The 20,569-nt window shown below is 43.0% G+C and overlaps 33 non-coding genes across 33 annotated transcripts; all 33 read right to left on the minus strand.

The window, feature by feature from the left end:
- Positions 1-382: 382 nt before the first annotated feature.
- Positions 383-465, minus strand: trnal-uag. Its single transcript has one exon. It is a non-coding gene; the product is annotated as a tRNA-Leu (tRNA).
- A 537-nt stretch (positions 466-1,002) lies between these two features.
- Positions 1,003-1,085, minus strand: trnal-cag. The gene has a single exon. It is a non-coding gene; the product is annotated as a tRNA-Leu (tRNA).
- Positions 1,086-1,621: 536 nt separating this feature from the next.
- trnal-cag lies at positions 1,622-1,704 on the minus strand. Its single transcript has one exon. It is a non-coding gene; the product is annotated as a tRNA-Leu (tRNA).
- Positions 1,705-2,240: 536 nt separating this feature from the next.
- trnal-uag lies at positions 2,241-2,323 on the minus strand. The gene has a single exon. It is a non-coding gene; the product is annotated as a tRNA-Leu (tRNA).
- A 531-nt stretch (positions 2,324-2,854) lies between these two features.
- Positions 2,855-2,937, minus strand: trnal-cag. The gene has a single exon. It is a non-coding gene; the product is annotated as a tRNA-Leu (tRNA).
- A 538-nt stretch (positions 2,938-3,475) lies between these two features.
- On the minus strand, positions 3,476-3,558 carry trnal-uag. Its single transcript has one exon. It is a non-coding gene; the product is annotated as a tRNA-Leu (tRNA).
- A 529-nt stretch (positions 3,559-4,087) lies between these two features.
- Positions 4,088-4,170, minus strand: trnal-uag. Its single transcript has one exon. It is a non-coding gene; the product is annotated as a tRNA-Leu (tRNA).
- A 539-nt stretch (positions 4,171-4,709) lies between these two features.
- Positions 4,710-4,792, minus strand: trnal-cag. Its single transcript has one exon. It is a non-coding gene; the product is annotated as a tRNA-Leu (tRNA).
- A 539-nt stretch (positions 4,793-5,331) lies between these two features.
- Positions 5,332-5,414, minus strand: trnal-uag. Its single transcript has one exon. It is a non-coding gene; the product is annotated as a tRNA-Leu (tRNA).
- Positions 5,415-5,944: 530 nt separating this feature from the next.
- Positions 5,945-6,027, minus strand: trnal-uag. Its single transcript has one exon. It is a non-coding gene; the product is annotated as a tRNA-Leu (tRNA).
- Positions 6,028-6,561: 534 nt separating this feature from the next.
- On the minus strand, positions 6,562-6,644 carry trnal-uag. The gene has a single exon. It is a non-coding gene; the product is annotated as a tRNA-Leu (tRNA).
- Positions 6,645-7,178: 534 nt separating this feature from the next.
- trnal-uag lies at positions 7,179-7,261 on the minus strand. Its single transcript has one exon. It is a non-coding gene; the product is annotated as a tRNA-Leu (tRNA).
- A 537-nt stretch (positions 7,262-7,798) lies between these two features.
- On the minus strand, positions 7,799-7,881 carry trnal-uag. The gene has a single exon. It is a non-coding gene; the product is annotated as a tRNA-Leu (tRNA).
- A 541-nt stretch (positions 7,882-8,422) lies between these two features.
- trnal-uag lies at positions 8,423-8,505 on the minus strand. The gene has a single exon. It is a non-coding gene; the product is annotated as a tRNA-Leu (tRNA).
- A 540-nt stretch (positions 8,506-9,045) lies between these two features.
- Positions 9,046-9,129, minus strand: trnal-cag. The gene has a single exon. It is a non-coding gene; the product is annotated as a tRNA-Leu (tRNA).
- Positions 9,130-9,671: 542 nt separating this feature from the next.
- Positions 9,672-9,755, minus strand: trnal-cag. Its single transcript has one exon. It is a non-coding gene; the product is annotated as a tRNA-Leu (tRNA).
- Positions 9,756-10,289: 534 nt separating this feature from the next.
- On the minus strand, positions 10,290-10,372 carry trnal-cag. The gene has a single exon. It is a non-coding gene; the product is annotated as a tRNA-Leu (tRNA).
- Positions 10,373-10,912: 540 nt separating this feature from the next.
- Positions 10,913-10,996, minus strand: trnal-cag. Its single transcript has one exon. It is a non-coding gene; the product is annotated as a tRNA-Leu (tRNA).
- A 539-nt stretch (positions 10,997-11,535) lies between these two features.
- Positions 11,536-11,618, minus strand: trnal-uag. Its single transcript has one exon. It is a non-coding gene; the product is annotated as a tRNA-Leu (tRNA).
- Positions 11,619-12,160: 542 nt separating this feature from the next.
- On the minus strand, positions 12,161-12,243 carry trnal-cag. Its single transcript has one exon. It is a non-coding gene; the product is annotated as a tRNA-Leu (tRNA).
- Positions 12,244-12,773: 530 nt separating this feature from the next.
- On the minus strand, positions 12,774-12,856 carry trnal-uag. The gene has a single exon. It is a non-coding gene; the product is annotated as a tRNA-Leu (tRNA).
- A 543-nt stretch (positions 12,857-13,399) lies between these two features.
- Positions 13,400-13,482, minus strand: trnal-cag. Its single transcript has one exon. It is a non-coding gene; the product is annotated as a tRNA-Leu (tRNA).
- A 529-nt stretch (positions 13,483-14,011) lies between these two features.
- Positions 14,012-14,094, minus strand: trnal-uag. The gene has a single exon. It is a non-coding gene; the product is annotated as a tRNA-Leu (tRNA).
- Positions 14,095-14,636: 542 nt separating this feature from the next.
- trnal-uag lies at positions 14,637-14,719 on the minus strand. The gene has a single exon. It is a non-coding gene; the product is annotated as a tRNA-Leu (tRNA).
- Positions 14,720-15,253: 534 nt separating this feature from the next.
- trnal-cag lies at positions 15,254-15,336 on the minus strand. The gene has a single exon. It is a non-coding gene; the product is annotated as a tRNA-Leu (tRNA).
- Positions 15,337-15,867: 531 nt separating this feature from the next.
- trnal-cag lies at positions 15,868-15,950 on the minus strand. Its single transcript has one exon. It is a non-coding gene; the product is annotated as a tRNA-Leu (tRNA).
- A 534-nt stretch (positions 15,951-16,484) lies between these two features.
- On the minus strand, positions 16,485-16,567 carry trnal-cag. Its single transcript has one exon. It is a non-coding gene; the product is annotated as a tRNA-Leu (tRNA).
- Positions 16,568-17,098: 531 nt separating this feature from the next.
- Positions 17,099-17,181, minus strand: trnal-cag. Its single transcript has one exon. It is a non-coding gene; the product is annotated as a tRNA-Leu (tRNA).
- Positions 17,182-17,722: 541 nt separating this feature from the next.
- trnal-uag lies at positions 17,723-17,806 on the minus strand. The gene has a single exon. It is a non-coding gene; the product is annotated as a tRNA-Leu (tRNA).
- Positions 17,807-18,349: 543 nt separating this feature from the next.
- trnal-uag lies at positions 18,350-18,432 on the minus strand. The gene has a single exon. It is a non-coding gene; the product is annotated as a tRNA-Leu (tRNA).
- A 542-nt stretch (positions 18,433-18,974) lies between these two features.
- Positions 18,975-19,057, minus strand: trnal-uag. Its single transcript has one exon. It is a non-coding gene; the product is annotated as a tRNA-Leu (tRNA).
- Positions 19,058-19,597: 540 nt separating this feature from the next.
- On the minus strand, positions 19,598-19,680 carry trnal-uag. Its single transcript has one exon. It is a non-coding gene; the product is annotated as a tRNA-Leu (tRNA).
- A 542-nt stretch (positions 19,681-20,222) lies between these two features.
- On the minus strand, positions 20,223-20,305 carry trnal-uag. Its single transcript has one exon. It is a non-coding gene; the product is annotated as a tRNA-Leu (tRNA).
- Between the last annotated feature and the right edge of the window lie 264 nt (positions 20,306-20,569).

The raw sequence follows: 20,569 nt of genomic DNA on the forward strand, positions 1-20,569 counted from the left end.
GAATAGTTTGTTAGGTAGCCAAGTAGCAACAAACAGCAGAGCAGCACGGAGACAACCAATCAAGGGATCTTACCTGTAACCTGTGGCTTGACTTTCAATGCGGCGAGTTCCGATTCCCTTGCAGACTATCTTTTTTCACTGACAAACACCGACCAGTTGTCCATTCCGAGATCCTTTTGTTATTTGCCTGTTTGTGGCCGCCTGTGAGCTTGCGTGATTCTTGCAATTTTCTTTCAACCTCTCATCAACTAGCTGTTTTTGCAGAATGTCAAAAACAGGATAGTTATTCACTACTCATACTAACTGTTATTTCCATTATCTGAAGTAATTTATTCATCAACTGGTTATTACAAAGCAGCATGACATGCAGGCGCTAAAGGTTTGTCAGAAGTGGGATTCGAACCCACGCCTCCAGGGGAGACTGCGACCTGAACGCAGCGCCTTAGACCGCTCGGCCATCCTGACTACATACAATTTAGTTGGGTATCGGGATGAACAGTATCGGTTAAAAGTAGGATTAGGTTTGCTGGTGCTAGTGTCTTCAGAATATGTGTCTGGAAGTATCGACAACCGTCAGGGTAAGAGTGCCAACAGGTCCACATGTCAAAATGGGGGAAATCTTAGCAAATGGCTTAGTGGTGATTCATGAGAATCGTTTTTTTTTTTTTTTTAGGGTTTATCAAGGGATCTTACCTGTAACCTGTGGCTTGACTTTCAATACGGCGAGTTCCGATTCCCTTGCAGACTATCTTTTTTCACTGACAAACACCGACCAGTTGTGCATTCCGAGATCCTTTTGTTATTTGCCTGTTTGTGGCCGCCTGTGAGCTTGCGTGATTCTTGCAATTTTCTTTCAACCTCTCATCAACTAGCTGTTTTTGCAGAATGTCAAAAATAGGATAGTTATTCACTACTCATACTAACTGTTATTTCCATTATCTGAAGTAATTTATTCATCAACTGGTTATTACAAAGCAGCATGACATGCAGGCGCTAAAGGTTTGTCAGAAGTGGGATTCGAACCCACGCCTCCAGGGGAGACTGCGACCTGAACGCAGCGCCTTAGACCGCTCGGCCATCCTGACTACATACAATTTAGTTGGGTATCGGGATGAACAGTATCGGTTAAAAGTAGGATTAGGTTTGCTGGTGCTAGTGTCTTCAGAATATGTGTCTGGAAGTATCGACAACCGTCAGGGTAAGAGTGCCAACAGGTCCACATGTCAAAATGGGGGAAATCTTAGCAAATGGCTTAGTGGTGATTCATGAGAATCGTTTTTTTTTTTTTTTAAGGTTTATCAAGGGATCTTACCTGTAACCTGTGGCTTGACTTTCAATGCGGCGAGTTCCGATTCCCTTGCAGACTATCTTTTTTCACTGACAAACACCGACCAGTTGTCCATTCCGAGATCCTTTTGTTATTTGCCTGTTTGTGGCCGCCTGTGAGCTTGCGTGATTCTTGCAATTTTCTTTCAACCTCTCATCAACTAGCTGTTTTTGCAGAATGTCAAAAACAGGATAGTTATTCACTACTCATACTAACTGTTATTTCCATTATCTGAAGTAATTTATTCATCAACTGGTTATTACAAAGCAGCATGACATGCAGGCGCTAAAGGTTTGTCAGAAGTGGGATTCGAACCCACGCCTCCAGGGGAGACTGCGACCTGAACGCAGCGCCTTAGACCGCTCGGCCATCCTGACTACATACAATTTAGTTGGGTATCGGGATGAACAGTATCGGTTAAAAGTAGGATTAGGTTTGCTGGTGCTAGTGTCTTCAGAATATGTGTCTGGAAGTATCGACAACCGTCAGGGTAAGAGTGCCAACAGGTCCACATGTCAAAATGGGGGAAATCTTAGCAAATGGCTTAGTGGTGATTCATGAGAATCGTTTTTTTTTTTTTTTAGGGTTTATCAAGGGATCTTACCTGTAACCTGTGGCTTGACTTTCAATGCGGCGAGTTCCGATTCCCTTGCAGACTATCTTTTTTCACTGACAAACACCGACCAGTTGTCCATTCCGAGATCCTTTTGTTATTTGCCTGTTTGTGGCCGCCTGTGAGCTTGCGTGATTCTTGCAATTTTCTTTCAACCTCTCATCAACTAGCTGTTTTTGCAGAATGTCAAAAACAGGATAGTTATTCACTACTCATACTAACTGTTATTTCCATTATCTGAAGTAATTTATTCATCAACTGGTTATTACAAAGCAGCATGACATGCAGGCGCTAAAGGTTTGTCAGAAGTGGGATTCGAACCCACGCCTCCAGGGGAGACTGCGACCTAAACGCAGCGCCTTAGACCGCTCGGCCATCCTGACTACATACAATTTAGTTGGGTATCGGGATGAACAGTATCGGTTAAAAGTAGGATTAGGCTTGCTGGTGCTAGTGTCTTCAGAATATGTGTCTGGAAGTATCGACAACCGTCAGGGTAAGAGTGCCAACAGGTCCACATGTCAAAATGGGGGAAATCTTAGCAAATGGCTTAGTGGTGATTCATGAGAATCGTTTTTTTTTTGGGGTTTATCAAGGGATCTTACCTGTAACCTGTGGCTTGACTTTCAATGCGGCGAGTTCCGATTCCCTTGCAGACTATCTTTTTTCACTGACAAACACCGACCAGTTGTGCATTCCGAGATCCTTTTGTTATTTGCCTGTTTGTGGCCGCCTGTGAGCTTGCGTGATTCTTGCAATTTTCTTTCAACCTCTCATCAACTAGCTGTTTTTGCAGAATGTCAAAAATAGGATAGTTATTCACTACTCATACTAACTGTTATTTCCATTATCTGAAGTAATTTATTCATCAACTGGTTATTACAAAGCAGCATGACATGCAGGCGCTAAAGGTTTGTCAGAAGTGGGATTCGAACCCACGCCTCCAGGGGAGACTGCGACCTGAACGCAGCGCCTTAGACCGCTCGGCCATCCTGACTACATACAATTTAGTTGGGTATCGGGATGAACAGTATCGGTTAAAAGTAGGATTAGGTTTGCTGGTGCTAGTGTCTTCAGAATATGTGTCTGGAAGTATCGACAACCGTCAGGGTAAGAGTGCCAACAGGTCCACATGTCAAAATGGGGGAAATCTTAGCAAATGGCTTAGTGGTGATTCATGAGAATCGTTTTTGTTGTTTTTTTTTAGGGTTTATCAAGGGATCTTACCTGTAACCTGTGGCTTGACTTTCAATGCGGCGAGTTCCGATTCCCTTGCAGACTATCTTTTTCACTGACAAACACCGACCAGTTGTGCATTCCGAGATCCTTTTGTTATTTGCCTGTTTGTGGCCGCCTGTGAGCTTGCGTGATTCTTGCAATTTTCTTTCAACCTCTCATCAACTAGCTGTTTTTGCAGAATGTCAAAAATAGGATAGTTATTCACTACTCATACTAACTGTTATTTCCATTATCTGAAGTAATTTATTCATCAACTGGTTATTACAAAGCAGCATGACATGCAGGCGCTAAAGGTTTGTCAGAAGTGGGATTCGAACCCACGCCTCCAGGGGAGACTGCGACCTAAACGCAGCGCCTTAGACCGCTCGGCCATCCTGACTACATACAATTTAGTTGGGTATCGGGATGAACAGTATCGGTTAAAAGTAGGATTAGGTTTGCTGGTGCTAGTGTCTTCAGAATATGTGTCTGGAAGTATCGACAACCGTCAGGGTAAGAGTGCCAACAGGTCCACATGTCAAAATGGGGGAAATCTTAGCAAATGGCTTAGTGGTGATTCATGAGAATCGTTTTTTTTAGGGTTTATCAAGGGATCTTACCTGTAACCTGTGGCTTGACTTTCAATGCGGCGAGTTCCGATTCCCTTGCAGACTATCTTTTTCACTGACAAACACCGACCAGTTGTGCATTCCGAGATCCTTTTGTTATTTGCCTGTTTGTGGCCCGCCTGTGAGCTTGCGTGATTCTTGCAATTTTCTTTCAACCTCTCATCAACTAGCTGTTTTTGCAGAATGTCAAAAATAGGATAGTTATTCACTACTCATACTAACTGTTATTTCCATTATCTGAAGTAATTTATTCATCAACTGGTTATTACAAAGCAGCATGACATGCAGGCGCTAAAGGTTTGTCAGAAGTGGGATTCGAACCCACGCCTCCAGGGGAGACTGCGACCTAAACGCAGCGCCTTAGACCGCTCGGCCATCCTGACTACATACAATTTAGTTGGGTATCGGGATGAACAGTATCGGTTAAAAGTAGGATTAGGTTTGCTGGTGCTAGTGTCTTCAGAATATGTGTCTGGAAGTATCGACAACCGTCAGGGTAAGAGTGCCAACAGGTCCACATGTCAAAATGGGGGAAATCTTAGCAAATGGCTTAGTGGTGATTGATAAGAATCGTTTTTTTTTTTTTTTTTTAGGGTTTATCAAGGGATCTTACCTGTAACCTGTGGCTTGACTTTCAATGCGGCGAGTTCCGATTCCCTTGCAGACTATCTTTTTTCACTGACAAACACCGACCAGTTGTCCATTCCGAGATCCTTTTGTTATTTGCCTGTTTGTGGCCGCCTGTGAGCTTGCGTGATTCTTGCAATTTTCTTTCAACCTCTCATCAACTAGCTGTTTTTGCAGAATGTCAAAAATAGGATAGTTATTCACTACTCATACTAACTGTTATTTCCATTATCTGAAGTAATTTATTCATCAACTGGTTATTACAAAGCAGCATGACATGCAGGCGCTAAAGGTTTGTCAGAAGTGGGATTCGAACCCACGCCTCCAGGGGAGACTGCGACCTAAACGCAGCGCCTTAGACCGCTCGGCCATCCTGACTACATACAATTTAGTTGGGTATCGGGATGAACAGTATCGGTTAAAAGTAGGATTAGGTTTGCTGGTGCTAGTGTCTTCAGAATATGTGTCTGGAAGTATCGACAACCGTCAGGGTAAGAGTGCCAACAGGTCCACATGTCAAAATGGGGGAAATCTTAGCAAATGGCTTAGTGGTGATTCATGAGAATCGTTTTTTTTTTTTTTTTTTAGGGTTTATCAAGGGATCTTACCTGTAACCTGTGGCTTGACTTTCAATGCGGCGAGTTCCGATTCCCTTGCAGACTATCTTTTTTCACTGACAAACACCGACCAGTTGTGCATTCCGAGATCCTTTTGTTATTTGCCTGTTTGTGGCCGCCTGTGAGCTTGCGTGATTCTTGCAATTTTCTTTCAACCTCTCATCAACTAGCTGTTTTTGCAGAATGTCAAAAATAGGATAGTTATTCACTACTCATACTAACTGTTATTTCCATTATCTGAAGTAATTTATTCATCAACTGGTTATTACAAAGCAGCATGACATGCAGGCGCTAAAGGTTTGTCAGAAGTGGGATTCGAACCCACGCCTCCAGGGGAGACTGCGACCTAAACGCAGCGCCTTAGACCGCTCGGCCATCCTGACTACATACAATTTAGTTGGGTATCGGGATGAACAGTATCGGTTAAAAGTAGGATTAGGTTTGCTGGTGCTAGTGTCTTCAGAATATGTGTCTGGAAGTATCGACAACCGTCAGGGTAAGAGTGCCAACAGGTCCACATGTCAAAATGGGGGAAATCTTAGCAAATGGCTTAGTGGTGATTCATGAGAATCTTTTTTTTTTAGGGTTTATCAAGGGATCTTACCTGTAACCTGTGGCTTGACTTTAAATGCGGCGAGTTCCGATTCCCTTGCAGACTATCTTTTTTCACTGACAAACACCGACCAGTTGTGCATTCCGAGATCCTTTTGTTATTTGCCTGTTTGTGGCCGCCTGTGAGCTTGCGTGATTCTTGCAATTTTCTTTCAACCTCTCATCAACTAGCTGTTTTTGCAGAATGTCAAAAATAGGATAGTTATTCACTACTCATACTAACTGTTATTTCCATTATCTGAAGTAATTTATTCATCAACTGGTTATTACAAAGCAGCATGACATGCAGGCGCTAAAGGTTTGTCAGAAGTGGGATTCGAACCCACGCCTCCAGGGGAGACTGCGACCTAAACGCAGCGCCTTAGACCGCTCGGCCATCCTGACTACATACAATTTAGTTGGGTATCGGGATGAACAGTATCTGGTAAAAGTAGGATTAGGCTTGCTGGTGCTAGTGTCTTCAGAATATGTGTCTGGAAGTATCGACAACCGTCAGGGTAAGAGTGCCAACAGGTCCACATGTCAAAATGGGGGAAATCTTAGCAAATGGCTTAGTGGTGATTCATAAGAATCGTTTTTTTTTTTTAGGGTTTATCAAGGGATCTTACCTGTAACCTGTGGCTTGACTTTAAATGCGGCGAGTTCCGATTCCCCTGCAGATTATCTTTTTTCACTGACAAACACCGACCAGTTGTGCATTCCGAGATCCTTTTGTTATTTTTCTGTATGTGGCCCGCCTGTGAGCTTGCGTGATTCTTGCAATTTTCTTTCAACCTCTCATCAACTAGCTGTTTTTGCAGAATGTCAAAAATAGGATAGTTATTCACTACTCATACTAACTGTTATTTCCATTATCTGAAGTAATTTATTCATCAACTGGTTATTACAAAGCAGCATGACATGCAGGCGCTAAAGGTTTGTCAGAAGTGGGATTCGAACCCACGCCTCCAGGGGAGACTGCGACCTAAACGCAGCGCCTTAGACCGCTCGGCCATCCTGACTACATACAATTTAGTTGGGTATCGGGATGAACAGTATCGGTTAAAAGTAGGATTAGGTTTGCTGGTGCTAGTGTCTTCAGAATATGTGTCTGGAAGTATCGACAACCGTCAGGGTAAGAGTGCCAACAGGTCCACATGTCAAAATGGGGGAAATCTTAGCAAATGGCTTAGTGGTGATTCATGAGAATCGTTTTTTTTTTTTTAGGGTTTATCAAGGGATCTTACCTGTAACCTGTGGCTTGACTTTAAATGCGGCGAGTTCCGATTCCCTTGCAGACTATCTTTTTTCACTGACAAACACCGACCAGTTGTGCATTCCGAGATCCTTTTGTTATTTGCCTGTTTGTGGCCGCCTGTGAGCTTGCGTGATTCTTGCAATTGTCTTTCAACCTCTCATCAACTAGCTGTTTTTGCAGAATGTCAAAAATAGGATAGTTATTCACTACTCATACTAACTGTTATTTCCATTATCTGAAGTAATTTATTCATCAACTGGTTATTACAAAGCAGCATGACATGCAGGCGCTAAAGGTTTGTCAGAAGTGGGATTCGAACCCACGCCTCCAGGGGAGACTGCGACCTAAACGCAGCGCCTTAGACCGCTCGGCCATCCTGACTACATACAATTTAGTTGGGTATCGGGATGAACAGTATCGGTTAAAAGTAGGATTAGGTTTGCTGGTGCTAGTGTCTTCAGAATATGTGTCTGGAAGTATCGACAACCGTCAGGGTAAGAGTGCCAACAGGTCCACATGTCAAAATGGGGGAAATCTTAGCAAATGGCTTAGTGGTGATTCATGAGAATCGTTTTTTTTTTTTTAGGGTTTATCAAGGGATCTTACCTGTAACCTGTGGCTTGACTTTAAATGCGGCGAGTTCCGATTCCCCTGCAGATTATCTTTTTTCACTGACAAACACGCCGACCAGTTGTGCATTCCGAGATCCTTTTGTTATTTTTCTGTATGTGGCCCGCCTGTGAGCTTGCGTGATTCTTGCAATTTTCTTTCAACCTCTCATCAACTAGCTGTTTTTGCAGAATGTCAAAAATAGGATAGTTATTCACTACTCATACTAACTGTTATTTCCATTATCTGAAGTAATTTATTCATCAACTGGTTATTACAAAGCAGCATGACATGCAGGCGCTAAAGGTTTGTCAGAAGTGGGATTCGAACCCACGCCTCCAGGGGAGACTGCGACCTAAACGCAGCGCCTTAGACCGCTCGGCCATCCTGACTACATACAATTTAGTTGGGTATCGGGATGAACAGTATCGGTTAAAAGTAGGATTAGGCTTGCTGGTGCTAGTGTCTTCAGAATATGTGTCTGGAAGTATCGACAACCGTCAGGGTAAGAGTGCCAACAGGTCCACATGTCAAAATGGGGGAAATCTTAGCAAATGGCTTAGTGGTGATTCATGAGAATCGTTTTTGTTTGTTTTTTTTTAGGGTTTATCAAGGGATCTTACCTGTAACCTGTGGCTTGACTTTAAATGCGGCGAGTTCCGATTCCCTTGCAGACTATCTTTTTTCACTGACAAAGACCGACCAGTTGTGCATTCCGAGATCCTTTTGTTATTTGCCTGTTTGTGGCCCGCCTGTGAGCTTGCGTGATTCTTGCAATTTTCTTTCAACCTCTCATCAACTAGCTGTTTTTGCAGAATGTCAAAAATAGGATAGTTATTCACTACTCATACTAACTGTTATTTCCATTATCTGAAGTAATTTATTCATCAACTGGTTATTACAAAGCAGCATGACATGCAGGCGCTAAAGGTTTGTCAGAAGTGGGATTCGAACCCACGCCTCCAGGGGAGACTGCGACCTAAACACAGCGCCTTAGACCGCTCGGCCATCCTGACTACAAAAACATTTAGTTGGGTATCGGGATGAACAGTATCTGGTAAAAGTAGGATTAGGCTTGCTGGTGCTAGTGTCTTCAGAATATGTGTCTGGAAGTATCGACAACCGTCAGGGTAAGAGTGCCAACAGGTCCACATGTCAAAATGGGGGAAATCTTAGCAAATGGCTTAGTGGTGATTGATAAGAATCTTTTTTTTATTTTTTTTTAGGGTTTATCAAGGGATCTTACCTGTAACCTGTGGCTTGACTTTAAATGCGGCGAGTTCCGATTCTCCTGCAGAGTATCTTTTTTCGCTGACAAACACCGACCAGTTGTGCATTCCGAGATCCTTTTGTTATTTGCCTGTTTGTGGCCCGCCTGTGAGCTTGCGTGATTCTTGCAATTTTCTTTCAACCTCTCTTCAACTAGCTGTTTTTGCAGAATGTCAAAAATAGGATAGTTATTCACTACTCATACTAACTGTTATTTCCATTATCTGAAGTAATTTATTCATCAACTGGTTATTACAAAGCAGCATGACATGCAGGCGCTAAAGGTTTGTCAGAAGTGGGATTCGAACCCACGCCTCCAGGGGGAGACTGCGACCTGAACGCAGCGCCTTAGACCGCTCGGCCATCCTGACTACATACAATTTAGTTGGGTATCGGGATGAACAGTATCGGTTAAAAGTAGGATTAGGCTTGCTGGTGCTAGTGTCTTCAGAATATGTGTCTGGAAGTATCGACAACCGTCAGGGTAAGAGTGCCAACAGGTCCACATGTCAAAATGGGGGAAATCTTAGCAAATGGCTTAGTGGTGATTCATGAGAATCGTTTTTGTTTTGTTTTTTTTTAGGGTTTATCAAGGGATCTTACCTGTAACCTGTGGCTTGACTTTAAATGCGGCGAGTTCCGATTCCCTTGCAGACTATCTTTTTTCACTGACAAAGACCGACCAGTTGTGCGTTCCGAGATCCTTTTGTTATTTGCCTGTTTGTGGCCCGCCTGTGAGCTTGCGTGATTCTTGCAATTGTCTTTCAACCTCTCATCAACTAGCTGTTTTTGCAGAATGTCAAAAATAGGATAGTTATTCACTACTCATACTAACTGTTATTTCCATTATCTGAAGTAATTTATTCATCAACTGGTTATTACAAAGCAGCATGACATGCAGGCGCTAAAGGTTTGTCAGAAGTGGGATTCGAACCCACGCCTCCAGGGGGAGACTGCGACCTGAACGCAGCGCCTTAGACCGCTCGGCCATCCTGACTACAAACAATTTAGTTGGGTATCGGGATGAACAGTATCGGTTAAAAGTAGGATTAGGCTTGCTGGTGCTAGTGTCTTCAGAATATGTGTCTGGAAGTATCGACAACCGTCAGGGTAAGAGTGCCAACAGGTCCACATGTCAAAATGGGGGAAATCTTAGCAAATGGCTTAGTGGTGATTCATGAGAATCGTTTTTTTTTTTAGGGTTTATCAAGGGATCTTACCTGTAACCTGTGGCTTGACTTTAAATGCGGCGAGTTCCGATTCCCCTTGCAGACTATCTTTTTTCACTGACAAACACCGAACAGTTGTGCATTCCGAGATCCTTTTGTTATTTGCCTGTTTGTGGCCCGCCTGTGAGCTTGCGTGATTCTTGCAATTGTCTTTCAACCTCTCATCAACTAGCTGTTTTTGCAGAATGTCAAAAATAGGATAGTTATTCACTACTCATACTAACTGTTATTTCCATTATCTGAAGTAATTTATTCATCAACTGGTTATTACAAAGCAGCATGACATGCAGGCGCTAAAGGTTTGTCAGAAGTGGGATTCGAACCCACGCCTCCAGGGGAGACTGCGACCTGAACGCAGCGCCTTAGACCGCTCGGCCATCCTGACTACAAAAACATTTAGTTGGGTATCGGGATGAACAGTATCTGGTAAAAGTAGGATTAGGCTTGCTGGTGCTAGTGTCTTCAGAATATGTGTCTGGAAGTATCGACAACCGTCAGGGTAAGAGTGCCAACAGGTCCACATGTCAAAATGGGGGAAATCTTAGCAAATGGCTTAGTGGTGATTCATGAGAATCGTTTTTTTTTTTTTTTTTTAGGGTTTATCAAGGGATCTTACCTGTAACCTGTGGCTTGACTTTAAATGCGGCGAGTTCCGATTCCCTTGCAGACTATCTTTTTCACTGACAAACACCGAAGAGTTGTGCATTCCGAGATCCTTTCGTTATTTGCCTGTTTGTGGCCCGCCTGTGAGCTTGCGTGATTCTTGCAATTTTCTTTCAACCTCTCATCAACTAGCTGTTTTTGCAGAATGTCAAAAATAGGATAGTTATTCACTACTCATACTAACTGTTATTTCCATTATCTGAAGTAATTTATTCATCAACTGGTTATTACAAAGCAGCATGACATGCAGGCGCTAAAGGTTTGTCAGAAGTGGGATTCGAACCCACGCCTCCAGGGGGAGACTGCGACCTGAACGCAGCGCCTTAGACCGCTCGGCCATCCTGACTACATACAATTTAGTTGGGTATAGGGATGAACAGTATCTGGTAAAAGTAGGATTAGGCTTGCTGGTGCTAGTGTCTTCAGAATATGTGTCTGGAAGTATCGACAACCGTCAGGGTAAGAGTGCCAACAGGTCCACATGTCAAAATGGGGGAAATCTTAGCAAATGGCTTAGTGGTGATTCATAAGAATCATTTATTTTTTATTTTTTAGGGTTTATCAAGGGATCTTACCTGTAACCTGTGGCTTGACTTTAAATGCGGCGAGTTCCGATTCCCCTGCAGATTATCTTTTTTCACTGACAAACACCGACCAGTTGTGCATTCCGAGATCCTTTTGTTATTTCTCTGTATGTGGCCCGCCTGTGAGCTTGCGTGATTCTTGCAATTGTCTTTCAATCTCTCATCAACTAGCTGATTTTGCAGAATGTCAAAAATAGGATAGTTATTCACTACTCATACTAACTGTTATTTCCATTATCTGAAGTAGTTTGTTCATCAATTGGTTATTACAAAGCAGCATTACATGCAGGCGCTAAAGGTTTGTCAGAAGTGGGATTCGAACCCACGCCTCCAGGGGAGACTGCGACCTAAACACAGCGCCTTAGACCGCTCGGCCATCCTGACTACAAAAACATGTAGTTGGGTATCGGGATGAACAGTATCTGGTAAAAGTAGGATTAGGCTTGCTGGTGCTAGTGTCTTCAGAATATGTGTCTGGAAGTATCGACAACCGTCAGGGTAAGAGTGCCAACAGGTCCACATGTCAAAATGGGGGAAATCTTAGCAAATGGCTTAGTGGTGATTCATAAGAATCATTTATTTTTTATTTTTTAGGGTTTATCAAGGGATCTTACCTGTAACCTGCGGCTTGACTTTAAATGCGGCGAGTTCCGATTCCCCTGCAGATTATATTTTTTCACTGACAAACACGCCGACCAGTTGTGCATTCCGAGATCCTTTTGTTATTTTTCTGTATGTGGCCCGCCTGTGAGCTTGCGTGATTCTTGCAATTGTCTTTCAACCTCTCATCAACTAGCTGTTTTTGCAGAATGTCAAAAATAGGATAGTTATTCACTACTCATACTAACTGTTATTTCCATTATCTGAAGTAATTTATTCATCAACTGGTTATTACAAAGCAGCATGACATGCAGGCGCTAAAGGTTTGTCAGAAGTGGGATTCGAACCCACGCCTCCAGGGGAGACTGCGACCTGAACACAGCGCCTTAGACCGCTCGGCCATCCTGACTACATACAATTTAGTTGGGTATCGGGATGAACAGTATCGGTTAAAAGTAGGATTAGGTTTGCTGGTGCTAGTGTCTTCAGAATATGTGTCTGGAAGTATCGACAACCGTCAGGGTAAGAGTGCCAACAGGTCCACATGTCAAAATGGGGGAAATCTTAGCAAATGGCTTAGTGGTGATTCATGAGAATCGTTTTTTTTAGGGTTTATCAAGGGATCTTACCTGTAACCTGTGGCTTGACTTTAAATGCGGCGAGTTCCGATTCTCCTGCAGAGTATCTTTTTTCACTGACAAACACGGACCAGTTGTCCATTCCGAGATCCTTTTGTTATTTTTCTGTATGTGGCCCGCCTGTGAGCTTGCGTGATTCTTGCAATTGTCTTTCAATCTCTCATCAACTAGCTGATTTTGCAGAATGTCAAAAATAGGATAGTTATTCACTACTCATACTAACCGTTATTTCCATTATCTGAAGTAATTTGTTCATCAATTGGTTATTACAAAGCAGCATTACACGCAGGTGCTAAAGGTTTTTCAGAAGTGGGATTCGAACCCACACCTCCAGGGGAGACTGCGACCTAAACACAGCGCCTTAGACCGCTCGGTCATCCTGACTACATACAATTTAGTTGGGTATCGGGATGAACAGTATCGGTTAAAAGTAGGATTAGGTTTGCTGGTGCTAGTGTCTTCAGAATATGTGTCTGGAAGTATCGACAACCGTCAGGGTAAGAGTGCCAACAGGTCCACATGTCAAAATGGGGGAAATCTTAGCAAATGGCTTAGTGGTGATTCATGAGAATCGTTTTTTTGTTTGTTTTTTTTTAGGGTTTATCAAGGGATCTTACCTGTAACCTGTGGCTTGACTTTAAATGCGGCGAGTTCCGATTCCCTTGCAGACTATCTTTTTTCACTGACAAACACCGACCAGTTGTGCATTCCGAGATCCTTTTGTTATTTGCCTGTTTGTGGCCCGCCTGTGAGCTTGCGTGATTCTTGCAATTTTCTTTCAACCTCTCATCAACTAGCTGTTTTTGCAGAATGTCAAAAATAGGATAGTTATTCACTACTCATACTAACTGTTATTTCCATTATCTGAAGTAATTTATTCATCAACTGGTTATTACAAAGCAGCATGACATGCAGGCGCTAAAGGTTTGTCAGAAGTGGGATTCGAACCCACGCCTCCAGGGGAGACTGCGACCTGAACGCAGCGCCTTAGACCGCTCGGCCATCCTGACTACAAACAATTTAGTTGGGTATCGGGATGAACAGTATCGGTTAAAAGTAGGATTAGGTTTGCTGGTGCTAGTGTCTTCAGAATATGTGTCTGGAAGTATCGACAACCGTCAGGGTAAGAGTGCCAACAGGTCCACATGTCAAAATGGGGGAAATCTTAGCAAATGGCTTAGTGGTGATTCATGAGAATCGTTTTTTTAGGGTTTATCAAGGGATCTTACCTGTAACCTGTGGCTTGACTTTAAATGCGGCGAGTTCCGATTCTCCTGCAGAGTATCTTTTTTCACTGACAAACACGGACCAGTTGTGCATTCCGAGATCCTTTTGTTATTTTTCTGTATGTGGCCCGCCTGTGAGCTTGCGTGATTCTTGCAATTTTCTTTCAACCTCTCATCAACTAGCTGTTTTTGCAGAATGTCAAAAATAGGATAGTTATTCACTACTCATACTAACTGTTATTTCCATTATCTGAAGTAATTTATTCATCAACTGGTTATTACAAAGCAGCATGACATGCAGGCGCTAAAGGTTTGTCAGAAGTGGGATTCGAACCCACGCCTCCAGGGGAGACTGCGACCTAAACGCAGCGCCTTAGACCGCTCGGCCATCCTGACTACAAACAATTTAGTTGGGTATCGGGATGAACAGTATCGGTTAAAAGTAGGATTAGGTTTGCTGGTGCTAGTGTCTTCAGAATATGTGTCTGGAAGTATCGACAACCGTCAGGGTAAGAGTGCCAACAGGTCCACATGTCAAAATGGGGGAAATCTTAGCAAATGGCTTAGTGGTGATTCATGAGAATCGTTTTTTTTGTTGTTTTTTTTAGGGTTTATCAAGGGATCTTACCTGTAACCTGTGGCTTGACTTTAAATGCGGCGAGTTCCGATTCCCTTGCAGACTATCTTTTTTCACTGACAAACACCGAACAGTTGTGCATTCCGAGATCCTTTTGTTATTTGCCTGTTTGTGGCCCGCCTGTGAGCTTGCGTGATTCTTGCAATTTTCTTTCAACCTCTCATCAACTAGCTGTTTTTGCAGAATGTCAAAAATAGGATAGTTATTCACTACTCATACTAACTGTTATTTCCATTATCTGAAGTAATTTATTCATCAACTGGTTATTACAAAGCAGCATGACATGCAGGCGCTAAAGGTTTGTCAGAAGTGGGATTCGAACCCACGCCTCCAGGGGAGACTGCGACCTAAACGCAGCGCCTTAGACCGCTCGGCCATCCTGACTACAAACAATTTAGTTGGGTATCGGGATGAACAGTATCGGTTAAAAGTAGGATTAGGTTTGCTGGTGCTAGTGTCTTCAGAATATGTGTCTGGAAGTATCGACAACCGTCAGGGTAAGAGTGCCAACAGGTCCACATGTCAAAATGGGGGAAATCTTAGCAAATGGCTTAGTGGTGATTCATGAGAATCGTTTTTTTTTTTTAGGGTTTATCAAGGGATCTTACCTGTAACCTGTGGCTTGACTTTAAATGCGGCGAGTTCCGATTCCCTTGCAGACTATCTTTTTTCACTGACAAACACCGAACAGTTGTGCATTCCGAGATCCTTTTGTTATTTGCCTGTTTGTGGCCCGCCTGTGAGCTTGCGTGATTCTTGCAATTTTCTTTCAACCTCTCATCAACTAGCTGTTTTTGCAGAATGTCAAAAATAGGATAGTTATTCACTACTCATACTAACTGTTATTTCCATTATCTGAAGTAATTTATTCATCAACTGGTTATTACAAAGCAGCATGACATGCAGGCGCTAAAGGTTTGTCAGAAGTGGGATTCGAACCCACGCCTCCAGGGGAGACTGCGACCTGAACGCAGCGCCTTAGACCGCTCGGCCATCCTGACTACATACAATTTAGTTGGGTATCGGGATGAACAGTATCGGTTAAAAGTAGGATTAGGTTTGCTGGTGCTAGTGTCTTCAGAATATGTGTCTGGAAGTATCGACAACCGTCAGGGTAAGAGTGCCAACAGGTCCACATGTCAAAATGGGGGAAATCTTAGCAAATGGCTTAGTGGTGATTCATGAGAATCGTTTTTTTTTAGGGTTTATCAAGGGATCTTACCTGTAACCTGTGGCTTGACTTTAAATGCGGCGAGTTCCGATTCCCTTGCAGACTATCTTTTTTCACTGACAAACACCGAACAGTTGTGCATTCCGAGATCCTTTTGTTATTTGCCTGTTTGTGGCCCGCCTGTGAGCTTGCGTGATTCTTGCAATTTTCTTTCAACCTCTCATCAACTAGCTGTTTTTGCAGAATGTCAAAAATAGGATAGTTATTCACTACTCATACTAACTGTTATTTCCATTATCTGAAGTAATTTATTCATCAACTGGTTATTACAAAGCAGCATGACATGCAGGCGCTAAAGGTTTGTCAGAAGTGGGATTCGAACCCACGCCTCCAGGGGAGACTGCGACCTGAACGCAGCGCCTTAGACCGCTCGGCCATCCTGACTACAAACAATTTAGTTGGGTATCGGGATGAACAGTATCGGTTAAAAGTAGGATTAGGTTTGCTGGTGCTAGTGTCTTCAGAATATGTGTCTGGAAGTATCGACAACCGTCAGGGTAAGAGTGCCAACAGGTCCACATGTCAAAATGGGGGAAATCTTAGCAAATGGCTTAGTGGTGATTCATGAGAATCGTTTTTTTTTTTAGGGTTTATCAAGGGATCTTACCTGTAACCTGTGGCTTGACTTTAAATGCGGCGAGTTCCGATTCCCCTTGCAGACTATCTTTTTTCACTGACAAACACCGAACAGTTGTGCATTCCGAGATCCTTTTGTTATTTGCCTGTTTGTGGCCCGCCTGTGAGCTTGCGTGATTCTTGCAATTTTCTTTCAACCTCTCATCAACTAGCTGTTTTTGCAGAATGTCAAAAATAGGATAGTTATTCACTACTCATACTAACTGTTATTTCCATTATCTGAAGTAATTTATTCATCAACTGGTTATTACAAAGCAGCATGACATGCAGGCGCTAAAGGTTTGTCAGAAGTGGGATTCGAACCCACGCCTCCAGGGGAGACTGCGACCTGAACGCAGCGCCTTAGACCGCTCGGCCATCCTGACTACATACAATTTAGTTGGGTATCGGGATGAACAGTATCGGTTAAAAGTAGGATTAGGTTTGCTGGTGCTAGTGTCTTCAGAATATGTGTCTGGAAGTATCGACAACCGTCAGGGTAAGAGTGCCAACAGGTCCACATGTCAAAATGGGGGAAATCTTAGCAAATGGCTTAGTGGTGATTCATGAGAATCGTTTTTTTTTAGGGTTTATCAAGGGATCTTACCTGTAACCTGTGGCTTGACTTTAAATGCGGCGAGTTCCGATTCCCTTGCAGACTATCTTTTTTCACTGACAAACACCGAACAGTTGTGCATTCCGAGATCCTTTTGTTATTTGCCTGTTTGTGGCCCGCCTGTGAGCTTGCGTGATTCTTGCAATTTTCTTTCAACCTCTCATCAACTAGCTGTTTTTGCAGAATGTCAAAAATAGGATAGTTATTCACTACTCATACTAACTGTTATTTCCATTATCTGAAGTAATTTATTCATCAACTGGTTATTACAAAGCAGCATGACATGCAGGCGCTAAAGGTTTGTCAGAAGTGGGATTCGAACCCACGCCTCCAGGGGAGACTGCGACCTAAACGCAGCGCCTTAGACCGCTCGGCCATCCTGACTACATACAATTTAGTTGGGTATCGGGATGAACAGTATCGGTTAAAAGTAGGATTAGGTTTGCTGGTGCTAGTGTCTTCAGAATATGTGTCTGGAAGTATCGACAACCGTCAGGGTAAGAGTGCCAACAGGTCCACATGTCAAAATGGGGGAAATCTTAGCAAATGGCTTAGTGGTGATTCATGAGAATCGTTTTTTTGTGTTTTTTTTAGGGTTTATCAAGGGATCTTACCTGTAACCTGTGGCTTGACTTTAAATGCGGCGAGTTCCGATTCCCCTTGCAGACTATCTTTTTTCACTGACAAACACCGAACAGTTGTGCATTCCGAGATCCTTTTGTTATTTGCCTGTTTGTGGCCCGCCTGTGAGCTTGCGTGATTCTTGCAATTTTCTTTCAACCTCTCATCAACTAGCTGTTTTTGCAGAATGTCAAAAATAGGATAGTTATTCACTACTCATACTAACTGTTATTTCCATTATCTGAAGTAATTTATTCATCAACTGGTTATTACAAAGCAGCATTACATGCAGGCGCTAAAGGTTTGTCAGAAGTGGGATTCGAACCCACGCCTCCAGGGGGAGACTGCGACCTAAACGCAGCGCCTTAGACCGCTCGGCCATCCTGACTACATACAATTTAGTTGGGTATCGGGATGAACAGTATCGGTTAAAAGTAGGATTAGGTTTGCTGGTGCTAGTGTCTTCAGAATATGTGTCTGGAAGTATCGACAACCGTCAGGGTAAGAGTGCCAACAGGTCCACATGTCAAAATGGGGGAAATCTTAGCAAATGGCTTAGTGGTGATTCATGAGAATCGTTTTTTTTTGTTGTTTTTTTTAGGGTTTATCAAGGGATCTTACCTGTAACCTGTGGCTTGACTTTAAATGCGGCGAGTTCCGATTCCCTTGCAGACTATCTTTTTTCACTGACAAAGACCGAACAGTTGTGCATTCCGAGATCCTTTTGTTATTTGCCTGTTTGTGGCCCGCCTGTGAGCTTGCGTGATTCTTGCAATTTTCTTTCAACCTCTCATCAACTAGCTGTTTTTGCAGAATGTCAAAAATAGGATAGTTATTCACTACTCATACTAACTGTTATTTCCATTATCTGAAGTAATTTATTCATCAACTGGTTATTACAAAGCAGCATGACATGCAGGCGCTAAAGGTTTGTCAGAAGTGGGATTCGAACCCACGCCTCCAGGGGAGACTGCGACCTAAACGCAGCGCCTTAGACCGCTCGGCCATCCTGACTACAAACAATTTAGTTGGGTATCGGGATGAACAGTATCGGTTAAAAGTAGGATTAGGTTTGCTGGTGCTAGTGTCTTCAGAATATGTGTCTGGAAGTATCGACAACCGTCAGGGTAAGAGTGCCAACAGGTCCACATGTCAAAATGGGGGGAAATCTTAGCAAATGGCTTAGTGGTGATTCATGAGAATCGTTTTTTTTTGTTTTTTTTTAGGGTTTATCAAGGGATCTTACCTGTAACCTGTGGCTTGACTTTAAATGCGGCGAGTTCCGATTCCCTTGCAGACTATCTTTTTTCACTGACAAACACCGAAGAGTTGTGCATTCCGAGATCCTTTTGTTATTTGCCTGTTTGTGGCCCGCCTGTGAGCTTGCGTGATTCTTGCAATTTTCTTTCAATCTCTCATCAACTAGCTGTTTTTGCAGAATGTCAAAAATAGGATAGTTATTCACTACTCATACTAACTGTTATTTCCATTATCTGAAGTAATTTATTCATCAATTGGTTATTACAAAGCAGCATGACATGCAGGCGCTAAAGGTTTGTCAGAAGTGGGATTCGAACCCACGCCTCCAGGGGAGACTGCGACCTAAACGCAGCGCCTTAGACCGCTCGGCCATCCTGACTACATACAATTTAGTTGGGTATCGGGATGAACAGTATCGGTTAAAAGTAGGATTAGGTTTGCTGGTGCTAGTGTCTTCAGAATATGTGTCTGGAAGTATCGACAACCGTCAGGGTAAGAGTGCCAACAGGTCCACATGTCAAAATGGGGGGAAATCTTAGCAAATGGCTTAGTGGTGATTCATGAGAATCGTTTTTTGTTTTTTTTTAGGGTTTATCAAGGGATCTTACCTGTAACCTGTGGCTTGACTTTAAATGCGGCGAGTTCCGATTCCCCTTGCAGACTATCTTTTTTCACTGACAAAGACCGAACAGTTGTGCATTCCGAGATCCTTTTGTTATTTGCCTGTTTGTGGCCCGCCTGTGAGCTTGCGTGATTCTTGCAATTTTCTTTCAACCTCTCATCAACTAGCTGTTTTTGCAGAATGTCAAAAATAGGATAGTTATTCACTACTCATACTAACTGTTATTTCCATTATCTGAAGTAATTTATTCATCAATTGGTTATTACAAAGCAGCATGACATGCAGGCGCTAAAGGTTTGTCAGAAGTGGGATTCGAACCCACGCCTCCAGGGGAGACTGCGACCTAAACGCAGCGCCTTAGACCGCTCGGCCATCCTGACTACAAACAATTTAGTTGGGTATCGGGATGAACAGTATCGGTTAAAAGTAGGATTAGGTTTGCTGGTGCTAGTGTCTTCAGAATATGTGTCTGGAAGTATCGACAACCGTCAGGGTAAGAGTGCCAACAGGTCCACATGTCAAAATGGGGGAAATCTTAGCAAATGGCTTAGTGGTGATTGATAAGAATCTTTTTTTTTTTTTTTTTTTTTAGGGTTTATCAAGGGATCTTACCTGTAACCTGTGGCTTGACGTTAAATGCGGCGAGTTCCGATTCCCTTGCAGACTATCTTTTTTCACTGACAAACACCGAACAGTTGTGCATTCCGAGATCCTTTTGTTATTTTTCTGTATGTGGCCCGCCTGTGAGCTTGCGTGATTCTTGCAATTGTCTTTCAACCTCTCATCAACTAGCTGTTTTTGCAGAATGTAAAAAATAGGATAGTTATTCACTACTCATACTAACTGTTATTTCCATTATCTGAAGTAATTTATTCATCAACTGGTTATTACAAAGCAGCATGACATGCAGGCGCTAAAGGTTTGTCAGAAGTGGGATTCGAACCCACGCCTCCAGGGGAGACTGCGACCTAAACACAGCGCCTTAGACCGCTCGGCCATCCTGACTACATACAATTTAGTTGGGTATCGGGATGAACAGTATCGGTTAAAAGTAGGATTAGGTTTGCTGGTGCTAGTGTCTTCAGAATATGTGTCTGGAAGTATCGACAACCGTCAGGGTAAGAGTGCCAACAGGTCCACATGTCAAAATGGGGGAAATCTTAGCAAATGGCTTAGTGGTGATTGATAAGAATCGTTTTTTTTATTTTTTTTTAGGGTTTATCAAGGGATCTTACCTGTAACCTGTGGCTTGACTTTCAATGCGGCGAG

The sequence above is a fragment of the Coregonus clupeaformis genome, unplaced genomic scaffold (assembly GCF_020615455.1).
Source record: "Coregonus clupeaformis isolate EN_2021a unplaced genomic scaffold, ASM2061545v1 scaf2519, whole genome shotgun sequence".
Lineage (NCBI taxonomy): Eukaryota > Metazoa > Chordata > Actinopteri > Salmoniformes > Salmonidae > Coregonus > Coregonus clupeaformis.